This window comes from Oncorhynchus keta, chromosome 27 (assembly GCF_023373465.1).
Source record: "Oncorhynchus keta strain PuntledgeMale-10-30-2019 chromosome 27, Oket_V2, whole genome shotgun sequence".
Classification (NCBI taxonomy): Eukaryota; Metazoa; Chordata; class Actinopteri; order Salmoniformes; family Salmonidae; genus Oncorhynchus; species Oncorhynchus keta.
This window is the reverse complement of record NC_068447.1, coordinates 39,818,360-39,835,249: the sequence shown is the minus strand read 5'-3', so window position 1 is coordinate 39,835,249 and position 16,890 is coordinate 39,818,360. Positions and strand designations below refer to the sequence as shown.

Here is a 16,890-nt window from a genome sequence, read left to right as displayed (position 1 = left end):
AGGCTTCAAACATAAAGATATAAAACTGTATTTTTTTGTGAAGAATCAACAACAAGTGGGACACAATCATGAAGTGGAACGACATTTATTGGATATTTCAAACTTTTTTAACAAATCAAAAACTGAAAAATTGGGCGTGCAAAATTATTCAGCACCCTTAAGTTAATACTTTGTAGCGCCACCTTTTGCTGCGATTACAGCTGTAAGTCGCTTGGGGTATGTCTCTATCAGTTTTGCACATCGAGAGACTGAATTATTTCCCATTCCTCCTTGCAAATCAGCTCGAGCTCAGTGAGGTTCTTTCCACAGATTCTCGATTGGATTCAGGTCTGGACTTTGACTTGGCCATTCTAACACCTGGATATGTTTATTTTTGAACCATTCCATTGTAGATTTTGCTTTATGTTTTGGATCATTGTCTTGTTGGAAGACAAATCTCCGTCCCAGTCTCAGGTCTTTTGCAGACTCCATCAGGTTTTCTTCCAGAATGGTCCTGTATTTGGCTCCATCCATCTTCCCATCAATTTTAACCATCTTCCCTGTCCCTGCTGAAGCAAAGCCGGCCCAAACCATGATGCCACCACCACCATGTTTGACAGTGGGGATGGTGTGTTCAGGGTGATGAGCTGTGTTGCTTTTACGCCAAACATAACATTTTGCATTGTTGCCAAAAAGTTCAATTTTGGTTTCATCTGACCAGAGCACCTTCTTCCACATGTTTGGTGTGTCTCCCAGGTGGCTTGTGGCAAACTTTAATCAACACTTTTTATGGATATCTTTAAGAAATGGCTTTCTTGCCAGTCTTCCATAAAGGCCAGATTTGTGCAATATACGACTGATTGTTGTCCTATGGACAGAGTCTCCCACCTCAGCTGTAGATCTCTGCAGTTCATCCAGAGTGATCATGGGCCTCTTGGCTGCATCTCTGATCAGTCTTCTCCTTGTATGAGCTGAAAGTTTAGAGGGACAGCCAGGTCTTGGTAGATTTGCAGTGGTCTGATACTCCTTCCATTTCAATATTATCGCTTGCACAGTGCTCCTTGGGATGTTTAAAGCTTGGGAAATCTTTTTGTATCCAAATCCGGCTTTAAACTTCTTCACAACAGTATCTCGGACCTGCCTGGTGTGTTCCTTGATCTTCATGATGCTCTCTGCGCATTTAACGGACCTCTGAGACTATCACAGTGCAGGTGCATTTATACGGAGACTTGATTACACACAGGTGGATTGTATTTATCATCATTAGTCATTTAGGTCAACATTGGATCATTCAGAGATCCTCACTGAACTTCTGGAGAGAGTTTGCTGCACTGAAAGTAAAGGGGCTGAATAATTTTGCACGCCCAATTCTTCAGTTTTTGATTTGTTAAAAATGTTTGAAATATCCAATAAATGTCGTTCCACTTCATAATTGTGTCCCACTTGTTGTTGATTCTTCACAAAAAAATACAGTTTTATATCTTTGTTTGAAGCCTGAAATGTGGCAAAAGGTTGCAAAGTTCAAGGGGGCCGAATACTTTCGCAAGGCACTGTACCAAAACATTCAAAGGCGATTTTCTCAAAAGTGAGTTTACAAGCTGATCAACTTTCAAAGCAGAATTATTTTCCCATTGTTCCTCAATTGCAGTGTATGAGATGCCATTTTGTAGCTCTGCATCTCTACTTTTATTCAATGTAAAAAACACTTTCACATTTTGCTACATAAGACCGAATCCAGGTGGTGAGTCACATTCTAACATTCAGTCGAACAGTAACTGAATACCTCGATGCCTATCTGCCTGTTTTATACACTGTAGTAAGCCATGGCCATGTGACTAACTGTCTGAAGGGAGTGATCCAGTTTTGTGAACTGGGTGGACCTAAGTCAAGTTTTAACATGCTTGTTATTTGCTAAGGGCTATGATAAACAGATATATGAATAAAAGCATGTGATCTCTCTTTTCAGACTTGAAGAAGCAGCTCAAGTTCCCGTAGCACATTGTCAAGAAAACTCTGAGCCCAGACATCACCCTGATCTCAGATACCCCAAAGACCATTATCATTCTGGAGCTGACAGTCCTTGGGGAGATCTTCTGGAGGAGGCGTACGAGAGGAAGAGGGCCAAGTATGAGGGATTTCTCATCGACTGCCAGAAGTAGGGAGGTAAGGTAAGTTTTGCTGGACAATCCCTCTCATGAGGACAACAAATCAGCAACACCATCAAGGCAGCTGATAGAGCCTCAAGATGGCTCTGGATCATGAGGAAATCCATAGGGAGCAGAGTAATGCCACCTGGACACAATTCGAGGTCTGATCAACCTCTGCTGGGTCGCCTGGGTGAGGGTGTCTGGTGATGCAAAACAACCAATGACCCTAGGTTACGTCACTAATGATGTGTCCAGGAGCATCAAGAGATATATTAATCACATTTTTCTCTAAATTAAATTGTACCAAATCAGAACAAATTTGTTTCAGAAACGATGGCAAAAGAACCCAGTCTTGGTAAATATGTAATATCATAAAAAAAGTAAGTTATCATCTTGCGAGTGAAGGTCACATTTAATGAAATGTTCTCTCTCCATTTTCTAACTGAAATCATTCACCAGCATTTTTTATATAAATAGTTAATTTACATTTTATATTTTTTGTTTTACATGTACGGCTTTATGAATTAAACACCCCAGCATGGGGTCCTGGATCATTATATTGTTGGTTCACAGTTAGACCAACTAACCAATGCTGCTTTTTTTCAGTCCTCTAATTAAAATATCAAGACACACACTCTCTCTCTCAAAATCAATCTAAAGTATTTTCAAGCTGTTGCTAACAGCACCCATTTTGCTGCTGCAATACCAATTACAAGAGAGAAGGGACAGGGGGAAACATTTTAAATGGCAAACAGCACCAGATGTTGTCTTGAATCAGAGAAGGGTCTTGGAGCTATTCCTGAGGTACTGGAATATGAAATCTCTGTCTCCAACCAACACAAGACAAATTAGGTAATCAAAATGGACTGTTTTCAGAAGGCTAGTGTGTGAGTGTTTTTTGTGATTAGGTTCCCTTGCCAGCAGACAGATAGCTGTGAAAAATCAAGTGCTGACATTCCCCGAACTGTCTCATAAGTTCAATTCAATTAATTATTTCAATCGATTTCAGACAATTTGTCACAATGAATCCCAACTAACAGTTAGTCTATGGTCCCCAACCACATAGCTGTTATACATTGAGTATACAAACACCCCCTTTTGCCCCCAGAACAGCCTCAATTTGTCTGGGAATGGACTCTACAACGTATCGAAAGTGTTCCATAGGGATGCTGACCCATGTTGACTCCAACGTTTCCCACAGTTGTGTCAAGTTGGCCGGATGTGCTGTGGGTGATGGATCATTCTTGATATACATGGGAAACTGTTGAGCATGAAATACCCAGCAGCGTTGCAGTTCTTGACACATACTGGTGCGCCTGGCACCTACTACCATACCCCGTTCAAAAGGCGCTTAAAATCTTTTGTCTTGCCCATTCACCCTCTCAATGGCACACATACACATTCCATGTCTCGAGGTTGAAAAATCCGTCTTTAACCTGTCTCCTCCCTTTCATCTATACTGATTGAAGTGGATTTAACAAGTGACATCAATAAGGGATCAGAGCTTTCACCGGGATTCACCTGGTAAGTCTATGTCATAGTAAGAGCATGTTTTGTACACTCAGTGTAGACTTGTTGTAATTTCAGCATAGTACTGTACACTAAAATGTTTTCCTACTGAAATTGCAGTACTCAAGTCTAGCCGCCTGATCATAATTTTAGTCACAGCTGTGAGTTATGTTTCTCAGTAGAATGCCAGGTTTTTTTTACTACTGAAATAGCACAGCTTGTGTGGTACACAAATTATAACTACATTCTATTCAGACTGGCTGAATTTACATAGATAGTATCGCAAGGACAGCAAATATTGTTATCTGATTTCAGTATGTGTCCTCTTGAAGTCATTGACAAACGGGCACACTAATCCAAACAGCTCCTGAGAATCTTGATCCATTGGCTCTCCGAATTTAGCCTTTAAGAAGAAAAGGAAACATTTGCCATTATTCTTGACATTGCAAGGCACAAGCACTTAATTTGCTATCATTCCTTCAGAGATTATAATCTGCAATACATGGCAACCCACAGGTATTAATATATTTTTTCTAATTAATGGGGTTAACTGATGTCTCTGGTTCGGTTGGGATGCATAATGTAACTGCAGTTCATTACAAACTCCTTTTTTAATAATGAGCTGATAAACTGCGTGAGCATGGAAGCAATTACTAGAGCTAAATATCTTAAGTGAAACAGACGGGTGGCCATGGCATGAATCCATGCCTACACTTAACTCACTAAAGGGTCACCAACTAATTCAAAGGGCTTGTCATTAATGACCAGTGCAGTCAAAAACAAGTATATAGTATTCCCATACTATGAGGTTGGAATAATACTGTGAATTGTGAAAATTATGAGAATGCCTGTCATGACGTGTCCTGGGGGGACACGTCATCCCCCCCCCACAGTTTTATGACAGGTTATAAATACCTGGTAGAAACTGACATGCAGTACTGAGGGAGAGTCTACCAGAACAAAGAGCTTCTCTTAGTTCAAAACTCCTAATCCCCAAAATGGGAGAACTAAACAACATTTCTGCTTTTGAGAATGTGGAAATCCGTGAACACTTAAAGGACAGTCATGACGAGTGTGTTTCGTTTGGTGATCTCATGAATGACAGGAAACACACATAACTGTATCTCTTAAAAAGTGGACATTTCCCGGCTGTCAGGTTTCCATCTAAATATTGTGAAACGTATGTGATTAAACATGAAACTATTTGTGAAAAGATGTATTGTGATGTTAACTTTCTAAATGAGAAAATATGGGTTTTCATCGAAAGTTAAACAAAATCAGTGGCCACACCCACGTGAGCATAGACATTACGTTGACATCATGGACCGCCCTTTTCTCTGAAGTGTATAAAAACCCACTCCTGACGAAATTCACATTAGACTAAAAAACATGCAGCTGACCCTTCATGTGAAATGGTTTAAACTACAACTCTACCAAAGGACAAGTCATAGACCACCGGGACAGAGTCCCCACGTTGGAATAGTTACAATTCTATAGACCATTAGACCATACAGCTGTAGTTTTGGCTACACGGCTAGAAATGGTTCAACTGAGACTATCGCTCAAATTCTAGATGACACAAATCACTAGTCTGCAGCTAGAAATCACGTAAACCTAATACGACAATACCGACAACTGCCGAAGCAACTATTCTATGAGAACATTTCCAAATGGTACTCTGAAGTATCCATTCTAACCACCTTCTGGGAATGTTAACCTGTTGCGACGAGCCATCCCGGTTCCGGGATCGTGAAAACAGCCTCAAGCTCATTACCATAACGCAACGTTAACTATTCATGAAAATCGCAAATTAAATTAAATCAATATGCTAGCTCTCAAAGCTTAGCCTTTTGTTAACCTCTTGAACTTATAGGGGCGCTGTGTCATTATTGGTCATTATTGTTTTAAGCGCAATATTTTGTCACAAAAAGATGCTCGACTATGCATGGAATTGACAGCCTTGGAAAGACACAACTCTGACGTCTCCAAAACTGCAAAGATATTATCTGTGCGTGCCCCAGAACTAATGCAACAGGCGAAACCAAGATGATGTTTCATACAGGAAATGCCCCAGATTCTGAAGGCGCTGTGTTCCAATGTCTCCTTATATGGCTGTGAATGCGCCAGGAATGAGCCTGCGCTTTCTGTATATTCCCTGAGGTGTCTGCAGCATTGTGACGTGTTTGTAGGCATATCATTGGAAGATTGACCATAAGAGACTACATTTACCTGGTGTCCCGCCCGGTGTCCTGTGTACGTAATCAGTAAGTCCATGCGCGTTACATTTCTTCAGAATTGAAAGTAAACTGCCACGATGGATTTTATCGTCGATAGATATGTGAAAAACACCTTGAGGATTGATTCTAAACATCGTTTGCCATGTTTCTGTCGATATTATGGAGTCAATTTGGAAAAAAGTTTGCGTTTTAATGACTAATTATTAAATTTTTTCCTTACCCAAACGCGATGAAACAAAACGGAGCGATTAGTCGACACAAATAATGTTTTTTGTAAAAACGGAACATTTGCTATCTAACAGAGTCTCCTCACTGAAAACATCTGAAGTTCTTCAAAGGTAAATTATTTTATTCGAATGCTTTTATGGTTTTTGTGGAAAATGTTGCATGCTGAATGCTAATGCTAAATGGCACGTTAGCCATCAATACTGTTACACAAATGCTTGTTTTGCAATGGTTGAGAAGCATATTTTGAAAATCTGAGATGAGTGTTGTTAACAAAAGGCAAAGCTTGAGAGCAAATAGATTCATTTAATTTAATTTGCGATTTTCATGAATAGTTAACGTTGTGTTATGCTAATGAGCTTGCTGATAGATTTACACAATCCTGGATACAGGGTTTTTTTCGTAGCTAAACGTGACGCAGAAAACGGAGCGATTGCTAACGCTAAATGCTAATGCTAAATGCTACGTAAGAAGTATTTTTTTTGCAATTTGACCATTTTAATTGAAAACTATAACAGTAAGGAACTTAATTCTTCCCAAGAAATTATTTGATATTGAGATAAAAACTGATGCATTGGACCTTGATATCGGATTACATTACCAGCTAAAATGTTGTAATCAGATTACAGAGAAACTACTTTTGAGAAACTAGATTATTATTTCTAAAATTACTTTTAAACTCAGAAAGGAGGTTTGCACAAAAAATTATTTGACACTTGTTTTCTCAATGAAATTCAAATCTGCATTGAAAAAAGGTGTCACGGATGAACATGAGTGGAAGGTAGCAATCAGGTGCAGAGAGCAGAGGGTTCAAGAAGAAATGGCAATTTATTCCGGCACAAATGGTCATGCCCAAACACAGGGTGGAAAACACTCACCAACCCAAAACACAGGGTAACACGGTCCGGAGCACAAAAACACCAACTCAAAACGTTAACACAAAATAATCCCGCACAAACAAGAGCGGGCCTCACAAGCTTAAATAGGCGAGCAAATCAAGAAAACACAAATAGGAACAGGTGCAACTAATAAGGCTAAACTAACAGAAAAGGAAAAAGGGATCGGTGGCGGCTCGTAGGCCGGTGACGACACCGCCGAGCACCGCCCGAACAGGCAGGGGAGCCAACTTCGGCGGGAGTCGTGACAAAAGGAGTTTTATGGATGGCGTGAAAAGAGTAAGAAGAGGCTTTTGTAGACTACAGTCCAAGCTAAATTATCTACCAATGGTGTGACTACTGTCGGCATCCAAAGATTATCTAACTTGAATAAACCCCTGGAAGAAAGGACGACAGCAGTGTTGTAGCCTACAAGCGATAAGGATATCACTTCCCAGTGGGCATACAACGCGATAAAGACGTACTTTACTGGTTGAAATCTGGTCGGAATGTCTTATAACCAGATCACAATCCGATTAGGATGAAAAATAGTCTTATTTTGGTTTATTAGTTTTTTGGTTGAAATCTGATTAGTGCTGAGTGATTAACCAACATTATTGGGGGGTTTCGGTTATTTTCCAACTAATTGACCGGTGTCAGTTCAATTACTTCAATTCCATATACTTTTTAAAAATCTAAATGCTACCAATTAATAGACACCAATCTATAAACATGAGCACAGTGTTTATGTGCCATGCATCCAATGCATATAAGACATTAGAACCTTTACAATTATTATACTTTTTCAGCAGGGTTTGCATGATTCATCTTAGCACACTTGGCAGAGTGCACCAAACTGGGTTAGGGTCTCCTGGCATACTGTACCCAGTCAACACGCTTGAATGCGGGCATGTTCCATTTGAGACTAGGGGGACTCGGCGTGGACTCAGACTTGGGGGGGCTTCATGTGGGCCAAGTTCTTTCCGAATCATATTACTCTAGACTCCGGCTAATGGTACACGGCCTGAGTCACTTCAGCTTGTCCGGCCCGATAAATTTTTCAGGAGTAGGGCCATTTGAGGTTTTTATTCAGCAGGTGATTAAATATATATTTTTAAACAAATATATACTTCACCTCCAAGTCATCAAATTTGCTAGGTCATTGGAAGCTAAAATGTGTGACAGTCTCCGCTGTCCTATTGCTATCAGAGATGGTCCCTAATTTAGAGAACATATGGCCTTGTGTTTTCATAGTTGCATTCCACAAAAAAAATATATAGACTACTGGTATATAAAGATAAACATGCACAATAAAACAGGAAACCCTTACAAAAATTCACTGCTGTTAAAAATGCAGTAAAACTGAAGTGCAGTGAAATAATGGTTGTTTAATTAATGATATCTGGTAGCATGCTGTGTGTGCTGGCTTCTATTTGGCAATATTTTGTCTGTGTTAGCTAATTACACTGTTTATTGTGTTTCACATTTTGTTCTGTTCCACTGAATGCTGTTTTGATGGTATATTATGACTGACTAACTAAATATGTTTTCAGAATTTAACACATAAGCATATGCATTTTATTTCAATAACCTACTACAATCCACCAGGATTTACAAAACCCCTGTTTTCAATCACATTTATTTCCATCAATATCAAATTAGTCCAAAACTAGTGCACTTGAACTTGACCCTGAAAATATGACTATTATATTGTCCCTCAAAGGTTTAAATCAACTAACAATGTGTGCAGTTATTAAAAAAAAAATTATTAGCTAAATAAGGAGGTAGGCATGTCTGCTCCAGCTAAAACTTGGATCGGAATCTGTGCTTCACATGCAGCAATAGATCTCTGTGCTTGCTCGAGCTCATCGGTCAACATTCCATATGGCAATTGAGACAGTGCCCGGTAGGTTACACAACAACACAGCTGGAAAACCACGACAGTTTCTCTAAATTTATACAAAAACATTTGAAAAGATTTCACTGCTAAGTGGTAGCCTCTGTTCTCCTGCATTGTTGTTTTGCTTTCTTAAGTAAAGCATCTGTTTGTTGGGGAGAACATCAAGGAAAATATTAGATGGCTAATTTTAGCTAGCTAACATTAGCTCTCTTGACTTATCCTCATGGACATGGTAAGTTTTAATTTGTACCTATTGTAGCCGTTGGTTGTTGCTAGCTAGCTAACGTTTTGCCATTTTGATATTGTTTGGTTAATGACAGTAAATGTGTGTATGTGTGTGTTCTCTCTCTCTCTCTCGTGTGTGTGCGCTTGTAAGAGAGAGAGGGAGACAGCAAGAGATAATGATTACAATAACTTTAGAAAACATTGTTATGCTAGCTGTGTGTTGTGTGAGAGAGCGAGCAAGAGAGAGCGAGAGAGATCAGGACGATCACAATAACTTATAGAAAAGATTCATAATGTCAAGGTTAGGATTATGTATTAGAGTTAGCAGTGTGGTTAAGGTTAGGGTTAGGTTTCAAATCTGATTTAATGACTTGCTGGCTGTGCATTCCCTTTAAGATGTACATGTTACCTCTCTGCAGAGCTGCCTCCAGAACAAGATTCAGGGCAAAAAAAAACACTACCCTGCACATCTTAAAGGGAAAGTAATATGAAAGTAATCAGATTATGTTACTGAATTTGGGTAATCAAAAAATGACATTACGATTTTGGACAGGTTACTAGTAAATGTAAGGGATTACATTTTGAAAGTAAGCTACCCAACCCTGTCAAGAGTAATATCTAATATCAAGCAAACACAGCTCAACTCTGCTATACAACCACGTCACTCAGAGGAAATAAACATCACTGCAGCAGATATTGAACTCTGAACTTTACAGTTCAAAGTCCAAGCTATTACAGTTCTTTTCTATCTCTATAATTACAGTATACGTATGGCGAATTCTCACAACTCTTTGTACACATCTCCAATCTGCTAACACTTGTAACACAGCCAGTCTTTACATTCAAAACCTTTCATTGTGCATTCATTTTGTTTGTAGACATCTTTCGCCATACAACCATTGATCCAAAATGTAAGTCCACTGTGAAATATAGTGAGTATATCGGTTTAATCACCAAAACACAACAGAATAATATCTTCTCAATTGAGTTACCTTAACTAGTTAATCCAATAGGAAAAAAAGTGAGGATACATGTTTCAAAACTGCCCTTGGAATGTAGTATTCTACAGTGCTGTAAATTACAGTACATTACACTGTTTGCACATTAGGCAATACACTTGCACTACCCATTCAAATTGACTGAACATCACATTTAAATCATTTCTAGCCCATGTTTTATGAAAAGTGTTGAAGACATTGAAGACATCTTTCACAATGTAAATCAAATGAAAGAAACGTGTTTAGCAGGCATTAGTTTGCATCAATCCTGTCTTGAGCATTTGACCATAGGTTCTTATCGGAATCCCAGTAAATATCCTCATTATTCATGCACCTGGGAAAAAAACTTTTGCTATGGTGAGTCCAAGCCTGACATACTGTAGGTCTGGATTGAAATCATTGCATGCCTCATCCATGGCCTGAAGGGGGGTGGTAAATGCTCATGGGGATGACAATCATACATCTTCCACCTGTATTGTTATTGTGTATGTATTGTATTGCACTTGTGTATTATAGTGGTCCCTGTACGTGACTCAGTTCATAAGAGCATGCCACTAGCAACACCAGTGCTGTGGGTTCATTTTACACTCAGGTCACACACCAAAATGTGTGGACTGTTCTCATTGGATGAAAGTGTCTGCTAAGTCAATTGCATATATTAAGGTATTACCGTATTGGCCAATGCAATTTTAGTAAAGCAGTGTGAACCCCCCACCCCCTTTCCCATGTACTGTATAGGGGATGCATATCCTTCTTGTTTTGTACTTTTTCATATTGGTATTGTAATGTATTGATATTGTATTACTGCACTGTAGTAGCTAGAAACAGAAGCATTTCACTACACCTGCTGAAACATCTGCTAGTCTACGTGACCAATAAACTTTGATTTGGTTGGATTTGTTACTGTACATTTCTGATCTTGTCAATATCAGATTTTTTTTTTTAAACTTACTGTGAGTCAAAATTGAAAAGGCATTCGCACATCTGAGCTAAAATTGAAAAGGCATTCGCACATCTGAGCTATCTTTTTTGCAGGTGCATGGTAACAGTTGAATAAAATAAGAAACCAGCACACTGCTCTTGAAAGTATCACTGCTCTTTAATAATCTTTACGTATCGGCCTCAAGGCCTTGAATCGAACCCACAACACCTTGAGGCCGATACGCAAAGCTTATTAAAGAGCAGTGGTACTATCAAGAGCAGTGTGCAGGGTTCTTCTATTTTCTCTAACTTGCTGTCAGTAAAATCATAATAGTTTGTCGTCATAGTAGTACATTTGAGTAAATATTATACTTTGTGTTTATACTTTCAAAGACATACATGTTCATTATGTAGTTCTCAGAATCTGTACTTGACAAACCGGTGTACATGTCAAATCTATTGGTTTACCAAACGTTTAAGTGATCATCAATTAAGAACAGTCAGATTAAGTAATGATAAAATGTATTTTAACACAACAGAAGAGAATCATATCAAAAGAAATGTGAGCATTTCATTGTGAAAAGCGATTCCTTTCTGTGAACATCTATTGCAATGTGAAACATGTATTTCTAGATGAAACACTGATTAAGTTGGGTGAAAAAGTGACTGATTGTGTGTGTTGTATTTGGTCAATTGAAAATGTGCTTTGAGTTTTGAACTAACAGTTATGAAAATGTGCCACATACATGTAGTAATGTCCCCCTCTCTGGAGCTAGACTTCGCCAGTATACTTATCATTACGCACAACTGCCACCATCGTTACGCGCACCTGCGCCAAAGACACCTGGACTCCATCGCTCCTATGATTACCTCCCCTATATCTGTCACTCCCTTTGGTTCTTTCCCCAGGCAGTAATAGTTATGTTTTTCATGTCCAGACACTACTCTTGTTTTGGATTGTTCCATGTTTATTGTATTATTAAACTCACCCCCTGTACTTGCTTCTCGACTCCCAGTGTTTGCGTTATAGAATACTGCCTCAACAAATGGAAGCAACAGAGATTTTCTGGTGACGTTGGGTCTAAATGTCACAGCCGAAACCGCCAATCATGCCTCAGCTGGCACGACAGTAACAGAGGGAGAGCAACGTTTGCTAAATATTTTCACCTCTGAGGCTCCTGCAGTATAGGCTACTACCATTGCTTCTGATCTGACTGCAAAACCTTCCCCTGGAGAGCAGAGGGAAGGTTTTGATAATGTCACAGATATAAGCTGTGTGTCTGTGTGTGTGTGCCTCTGTGTGTGCGCGTGCGCCTCGGTGAGTGTGCGCGTGCACCTCGGTGAGTGTGCGCGTGCGCCTCGGTGAGTGTGCGCGTGCGCCTCGGTGTGTGTGCGCGTGCGCCTCGGTGTGTGTGCGCCTCGGTGTGTGTGTGCGCCTCGGTGTGTGTGCGCGCCCATCCAGTGTGTGTTGAATCAAGTTTGGAGTCCGCAGGAATGTAATAGGTGGAATCTAATATAACACAATTCCCTGGCAAGCCCTAGTCTCACCCCTCACCCTGTCAAGGCTCACAACTCAAACACAGAGCAAAGTCAGGTGGATTCTTTGTGATGATGGATCATCCTTCTGGATATAGGGGAGGTTGGAAAATGGGATTTACTTTCTTTGAAAATATATTGTTGTGTAAGAGTTTCTCTTTATGCAATCAGCAGCTAGGCTGATGCCAAACTAGACAGAACAAAGAGTGGGAACTAAGTTTCCAAAAGTTGGTAAATATCCTGAGGCACATCTTCCTGTTCAATATTATTTTATCTATTTATCAACAAGTGAGATGCTGTATTTCTCTCCTTACAAACAATTGAGTACTTCCTTAGATATATATAGTGCCTTCAGAAAGTATTCATACCCCTTGACTTATTCCACATTCTGTTGGTGTACAGCCTGAATTCAAAATCGATCATACTGATTTTTTCTGACCAATCTACCCCATAATAACAATGTGAAAACATGTTTTTAGAAATGTTTGCAATATCTCATTTACATAAGTATTCATACCCCTGAGTCAAAACATGTTAGAATCACCTTTGGAGTTGTTCAGGGGAGGGTCCTAAAAGAGCTTTGCAGAATAGGATTGTAAAATATTTGCACACTATTCATTTTCAAAGCTCTGTCAAGTTGGTTGTTGATCATTGCGAGACAGTTCAATTCTTGCCATAGAGTTTCAAGTGCATTTAAGTCCAAATTGTAAGAGGCCACCAGGAACATGCAATGTCATCTTGGAAAGCAACGTAAGAGTATATTTGGCCTTGTGTTTTAGGTCATTGTCCTGCTGAATGGTGAATTTGTCTCCCAGTGTCTAGGATTTTGCCAGTGCTTAGCTTTATTCCTTTTATTTTTATCCCAAAAAAAAAAAAAACCCTAGTCCTTACCGATTACAAGCATACCCATAATATGATGCAGCCCCCATCATGCTTGAAAATATGAGTGGTTCTCAGTGATGTATTGTGTTTGCCTCCAACATAACAAGTTTTTAGCAGTTTTACTTTAGTGCCTTATTGCAAACAGGATGCATGTTTTGGAATATTTTTATTCTGTACAGGCTTCCTTCTTTTTACTCTGTAATTTGGGTTATTATTATGGAGTAACTACAACGTTGTTGATCCATCCTTAGTTGTGTCCTATCATAGCCATTACACTCGGAAACTGTTTTAAAGTAACCATTGGCCTCATGGTGAAAGCCCTGAGTGGTTTACTTCCTCTCCGGCAACTGAGTTTGGAAGGATGCCTGCATCTTTGTAGTGACTGGGTGTATTGGTATGCCATCCACAGTGCAATTAATAACTTCACCATGCTCACAGGGGTATTCATTATCTATATCTTTTTAACCCATCTACCAATAGGTGCCCTTCTTTGTGAGGCATTGTAAAACCACCTTACAGATAATTGCATGTGTGGGGTACATAGATGAAGTAGTCATTCAAATATCATGTTAAAAAATCGTATTGCACACAGAGTGAGTCCATGCAATTTATGTGACTTGATAAGTACATTTTTACTCCTGAACTTTCTTAGGCTTGACATAACAAAGTGGTTGAATACTTATTGACTCAAGACATTTCAGCTTTTCATTTCTAATTCATTTGGAAAAATTTCTAAAAATATAATTCCACTTTAACATTATAGGGTATATTACGTGTAGGTCACTGACACAATCCCAAGTTGATCCATTTAAAATTCAGGCTGTAACACAACAAAATTTGGGACAAGTCAAGGGGTGTGAATACTTTCTGAAGGCATTGTACATGAACTAATCAAAAAAAGAAACGTCCCTTTTTCAGGACCCCGTCTTTCAAAGATAATTAGTAAAAATCCATACAACTTCACATATCTTCATTGTAAAGGGTTTAAACACTGTTTCCCATGCTTGTTCAATGAACCATAAACAATTAATGAACATGCACCTGTGGAACGGTCATTAAGACACTAACAGCTTACAGACGGTAGGCAATTAAGGTCACAGTTATGAAAACGTAGGATACTAAAGAGGCCTTTCTACTGACTGAGAAACACCAAAAGAAAGATGCCCACTTTTCCCTACTTACGTGCGTGAATGTGCCTTTTGCATGCTGCAAGGAGGCATGAGGACTGCAGATGTGGGCAGGGCAATAAATTGCAATGTCCGTACTGTTAGACGCCTAAGACAGCACTACAGGGAGACATGACGGACAATTGATCGACCTCGCAGTGGCAGACCACGTGTAACAACACCTTCACAGGATCAGTACATCCAAACATCACACCTATGGGACAGGTACAGGATGGCAAAAACAACTGACCGAGTTACACCAGGAACGCACAATCCCTCCATCAGTGCTCAGACTGTCTGCAATAGGTTGAAAGAGGCTGGACTGAGGGCTTGTAGGCCTGTTGTAAGGCAGGTGCTCACCAGACATCACCGGCAACAACGTCGCCTATAGTCACAAACCCACCGTCGCTGGACCAGACAGGACTGACAAAAAGTGCTCTTCACTGACGAGTCGCGGTTTTGTCTCACATGGGGTGATGGTCGGATTTGTGTTTATCGTCAAAGGAATGAGCGTTACACCGAGGCCTGTACTCTGGAGCGGGATCGATTTGGAGGTGGAGGGTCTGTCATGGTCTGGGGCAGTGTGTCACAGCATCATCAGACTGAGCTTGTTGTCATTGCAGGCAATCTCAACGCTGTGTGTTACAGGGAAGACATCCTCCTCCCTCATGTGGTACCCTTCCTGCAGGCTCATCCTGACATGACCCTCCAGCATGACAATGCTACCAGCCATACTGCTCGTTCTGTGCATGATTTCCTGCAAGAAAGGAATGTCAGTGTTCTGCAATGGCCAGCGAAGAGCCCGTCTGGGACTTGTTGGATTGGAGGGTGAGGGCTAGGGCCATTCCCCCCAGAAATATCCAGGAACTTGCAGGTGTCTTGGTGGAAGAGTGGGGTAACATCTTACAGTAAGAACTGGCAAATCTGGTGCAGTCCATGAGGAGGAGATGCACTGCAGTTCTTAATGCAGCTGGTGGCCACACAAGATACCGACTGTTACTTGTGAGTTTGACCCCCCCCCCCCTTTGTTCAGGGACACATTATTACATTTCTGTTAGTCAAATGTCTGTGGAACTTGTTCAGTTTATGTCTGTTGTTGAATCTTGTTATGATCATACAAATATGTACACGTTATGTTTGCTGAAAATAAACTCAGTTGACAGTGAGAGGACTTTTCTTTTTTTTGCTGAGTCTATATTGTCTATGGCCTACGGTATAAATTTGAAGTTTGACCACCCCTCAAAATAGGGAGGGCACAAGCATCTGCTGCAGAAGTTAGTAACGTTGAAGAAGAATTTCTCTGAAATGTATGTCTGGAAAATATCTCCACTACTCCCCCTTCCACAGTGCAGAGGGATAGATAACATGAAAAACAGTGGAACGGGTCACTTCGACATTTCAGGACCAGAGGAACCATCTATCTCTGGAGGAGCTGCACAACACACATATAGAAAACAATAACTCTGGCATTACCAATATATCAGTGCAGAGTTTACTCATTTCCTCACACCTCTTTGTCAGCAGGGAGAGATCTGTGTTGTACTTCTCAATCGTCATCTGGTGTAAGGGGGGAGTGTTGAAGAGTGAAGAGGGGTTACTGCTAAGCTTATTCGTTATTTGATGTGTCTAATATCAGAACACCTGTGGTTGGTTGCGTTACAAAACGATCACTGCTAACAGACAGCAGACACCATCAGAGAAACATAATGCAATGTGAAGCAACACTTACAATATGCCTGACAAATGGAAATTCCCTTCACCGCCACACTATGATGCGCTCATCTAGGGACAAGCACGGGACAAGATAAGTGTAAAGGTTCAATGCATCTGCCGGTCGTTTAGTAAATGTGTCAAGGTTTTACTTGTACATTTGTCTGAATCTTGTATCTAATAACTGAAGAGAGAGAATAGGCTTATCAGAATAACGAAAAGATTATTATTGAACAGGATAGGAAACGTGATACTCACCATCCACTTCAGCAGTTAGGCCTTTAATGGAAGCTGACCAGAAACACAGACAAGAACACCAAAAAGGTTTTAACTAAACTGATCCAATTGAAATCTACAGTACAGATTTTCAGGGCATTGACCAAAATCTTGATGACTTACCTCCAGGGACAGTTTCGAATTCCGCCAACTCTTGGGGAAAAGTGGCCAAGCCGGCTTCGTGCAACATGATCTGCTCCACAAGGGCATGCAGCAAGGTGAACTTCCTGTCTGTCCCATGGAGCTGGGAGAGCTGTGGGGCTGAAGAGGAACATTGGAAGGTGAGGTGATGCTCTCTCCATTG

The 16,890-nt window shown here is 40.2% G+C and overlaps 1 long non-coding RNA gene across 1 annotated transcript in view; it reads right to left on the bottom strand.

Annotated features, from left to right (window-relative positions):
* Positions 1-1,490: 1,490 nt before the first annotated feature.
* Positions 1,491-16,890, bottom strand: part of LOC118360015 (uncharacterized) — a 33,461-nt gene continuing 18,061 nt past the window's right edge. The window contains exons 5-8 of the long non-coding RNA XR_008083108.1: positions 16,710-16,847; positions 16,569-16,601; positions 16,330-16,382; positions 1,491-4,038 (exon numbers count right to left, since the gene is read on the bottom strand). This is a non-coding gene — a long non-coding RNA (uncharacterized LOC118360015). The remainder of the gene's footprint in view (positions 4,039-16,329; positions 16,383-16,568; positions 16,602-16,709; positions 16,848-16,890) is intronic.